The 3,926-nt window shown below is 36.9% G+C and overlaps 1 non-coding gene across 1 annotated transcript; it reads right to left on the reverse strand.

Moving 5' to 3' along the window:
* Positions 1-409: 409 nt before the first annotated feature.
* On the reverse strand, positions 410-476 carry Smp_tRNA_00089_Pseudo_TTG.1.1. Its single transcript has one exon. It is a non-coding gene (tRNA).
* Between the last annotated feature and the right edge of the window lie 3,450 nt (positions 477-3,926).

Raw genomic sequence — 3,926 nt, forward strand, 5'->3', positions numbered from 1 at the left:
CAGACACACTGAAGATACTTCGATTAGTCTCATCATCATAAAACACCAACTTTGGTGGATTGTGCGTATTTTACGAGTATTATCCCAGAGAGTTTCTCATTGTGCCTTTTTTTCTGATGGTGAGACTGGTTTTGAAAAGCGGAGTGGTGGTCAGTTTATAACTTAGTGCCCATTTGGACTAATATTTACGTGTTTAGATAAATAAATAGGCTATCGGACAACGAAAATTGTTTTTGTAAGATGTTTTCATTTAATGGTTGACTCCAACACACTTTATTATTGACATAATTGAAAAAAAATCTAACTTATGATTGTAAGACGGATAGTGACTAGCAGTGAATTCCAGGACGCGCGTTTCGTCCTATTTGGGACTCGTCAGCTGGATGTACCTGCATCACAGAGTTGATGTTCACTCCGGGACTCGAACCCAGTACCTTTCGCTTCAAACGCCATCGCGTTATCCACTCGGCCACTGAGTTCTGATAGCCAGTTGCTTGTGCAATGGGGTGAAGTTTCAATTCATTTACCATTGTTTGTTTGAATATTCCCATTGATGCTTAAGGACTGCAATTGATCAGTCTCTAATTGGCATATGTGCATACTGTGCGTATTGCCTCGATATAGCCTTAATTCACAAGCATGATAAGCAAAGATGGATTGTGACTAGCAGTACATTACTAAATGAATTTAACTTATGATTGTTTAAAATCCTTTGTTTTTCTTTTTCATTTGAAAAAATAAGTTTTCTACAGTCAATTATTATCTCAAATGCTGCATCGTACAGAACCGTATTTCGATCATTCATGAATTTCTAATCGTCCTGGATGTATAGGTTTAGGTGAAATTGATTATTTACTTATACAAGATCGATATGACCGTATATATCAATTTGATCCAATCCATAATCTATGGGGTTACGTTCAGTGAATAGTTTCGAATGAAAATTTCCAAAAAGAAAATGTTGGTTAAATGAAAGTAAGAAATTACCACCATATACTCCATCAGGTTTATTCATGTTAACAAGAGATTTTGAAGTGTACAATTTACAATTGTGATGTTATGACAATTTCAAAAGAATTGAATATACTACTAAAGAATATAAAGAGTAATATAAATTTATGAAGAAGAAGAAGAAGGAAAAATTCACGGCCCTCACACGGATCAAATGAGATTTGTGTGGCGCATATTTATCTGGTGCTTCCTTGTACCAATATTTATGTGTTTAAATAAATAAAAATGAATTATAAAGAAACAAGAAAGGTTTAGTGTATAAAAAGCATGGAAAACAATATGAAAACTTAAACATTAAAGAAATGTAAAAGATTAGTGCATTCGCATCGTTCTGATTATCTGTCGTTCAATTCGCAATATTACGCAATGATTATTATCCAGTGATTTTGGTGATATGTCTCAGTCAGCTGATGAATTACCGTTTACTTCAGCTTCTCACCTCTCTTCGGCCGCCAACAAAGAATTTCATGCAGTTTTGCCCTGAACTCTCCTTTCTAGTTCTTCTCAAGTACTCTTTATCCTTCTAATGTCCTTCTTGAATTCCCGGCACCATGTGTTATTTGGACTACCTCGTTTCTTTTTGTCATGAGTATCCCAAGTTAGGGATTGCTTTGTACGACACCTTGATGATCTTCGCAATGTGTTCTGTGTACCTCCGTTATTTTTTCTAGTTTTCCAATCATTTGGAAGCTGACTTGTTCAATGCCACAGTAATTTGTTGTTAATGGTGTTTGGATGTGAAGTATCTTACATAGACATCTGTTCATAGGTACTTGCACTTTTTGATGGTAGTTTTCCCAGTTTTAGCTTTGTACAATAGAAATGTCTTGACGTTTGTTTTGAAAATCCTGATCTTAGTGTTGGCTAATAGTTTTAGTGAATTGCGGATGTTCTTCTGCTGTATGACTGATGCCCTTGCTTTTCTAATTTGTTCCTTAACATTTGCATCGAATCTTCCTTGTTTATCAATGATGCTTCCGAGATAAATAAAGGCTTCCACCTGTTGCAGAGCTTCGCCATCAATTGTGATTTGGTTTCTGCTCACTGTGTTTTATTTCAGGACCTTGGTTTTTCTCTTGTGAATGTTGACGCTGTGGAAGGCACTGCTACACTGGCGGACTTAGTCTGCATTTTTACTGTGTATGGGAGAAAAGAGCCAAGTTGTCTGCAAAAGCCAAATCATCCACCTGTATGTAAAGTGACCACAGTATGCCATGCTTCTCTGGAGAAGTGGAGGGTTATATTCCAGTGAACAGCTATCAGGAAGAGCAAGGACCGACAGTAGACACTGTTGTCTGATTGTTTCAATGCATGTGTGGGTTGCACCCCATGCATGACTTCGCAATTCAATCCCTCATAGCAGCTCCGTGTTATAGTGATGATCTTCTCAGGTACTCTATAGTGTCGAAGAAGATTCTACAGGGTGTTTGTATCCATTCTGTCGAGTGCCTCGTCATAATGGTGCTTGTTCTTACTCCTAAATGTTTTTTGAGGGTAACGTGGATCATGATTGTACTTGGCTCTGTGCCTGACTTCAGTGTTTCAGCTGGTGTGCTGTTCAGTACTGGTGCTCTACTATTCTTGATTTGTTCAACATTCTTGCTAATTTCTTTTATCGTTTTTTGGGTTTTCATCCGTAGGAAAGCCTATATGTGCTGCTTTGATTTCTGTTCGTTTGGCTTTTCTCGTTTATTCAATGGGTATTCAAGGCATTGTGACCATTTGTTCTGCTACTCCTTAACCTCATTGACTGGTTTTCATTCTTTGTTCGTGACTGGTTGCTCTAGTTTACTATATTTCCCTTCTAGCCTCTTGGTTAGACTATAAAGTTGTTGAAATTTCCCTGCTTTGCAGCTTTATTTGCTGTTGTTACTAAGTGTTATACATATTTCTGCTTGTCGGCTTTAATGCTGTTTTCTACTGGTCTCTGTATATTCAGTCTGTGTCTCGGCTTCCCTTGTTTTTTCGTCTGTTGACTGTGGTTCTTCCCATCGTGAGTCCCAATCAGGTAGTCTACAAATGCTCGTTCTTTATACTGGTGTTTCTTAAGCTTCTAGACCTCCTGTTATGTTGAAGTTATTGCTTCTGTAATCCCTTTCCGGTCATTCTCCATATTAATTTCCACTTATAGTAGAATATTCGGGTCTCAAAACCTGTTTGACAGAGCCATCTTGAGTTTACTGTTTAGAATAGTAGTAATGTTTTGTAAAATGAGAATTTCACTGATGTTTGTTTTGGCACACACGTTTCAGTGTGTGTAGGTGATTGTGAGTCACATAAACAACAACTTATTATTAGAAAGCGGTATGTTTTAATCTAAACAACATTCATAATACACTGACTATAGAGTATAGATACAATAGAATACCATATTATTTGAATAATGAGATAGAATGAGGTGATAGACAACAACAAAGTACAATCATTGATATTTCTGTAAACAATTGAGGTCAACAGAAATATGTTTGTGTAATTAAACACTCCTATAATTAATACTGAGAAGAAAAGATAATGAATTCTACTTTGAAAAATTTATAGGATGTAGCAGAAATGTTAGAAGTTGGTATTATGTTATATTGAATGGGTTAAATGGAAGAGAATTGTCAATTTTTGAAATCCTATTCGTGATTGCATATGACTTGTGGGTTGGTGTTGTTTGCATGAACTAATAATCATTCAGTACTTGTATTTGGTGACTGTGTGATTCGGAATGGCAAATAGAATATGCTCGTCTGTGCTCACCTTATTGTGTGTTGATCTACATTGCCCCCAAATGCCCTGGTACGGCTGAGAGTTGGGATAGTCCGCTCTCCCTCTCGAAATGTTCTCACATGGTCTTGCGTATATAGCCTCTGACAGGGAAAGTGGTTAGTTGGTTAACATCTCAAAAGCCATGAGACTAGATGAATCACGTT

The sequence above is a fragment of the Schistosoma mansoni genome, assembly GCF_000237925.1.
Source record: "Schistosoma mansoni, WGS project CABG00000000 data, chromosome 3 unplaced supercontig 0077, strain Puerto Rico, whole genome shotgun sequence".
NCBI lineage: Eukaryota > Metazoa > Platyhelminthes > Trematoda > Strigeidida > Schistosomatidae > Schistosoma > Schistosoma mansoni.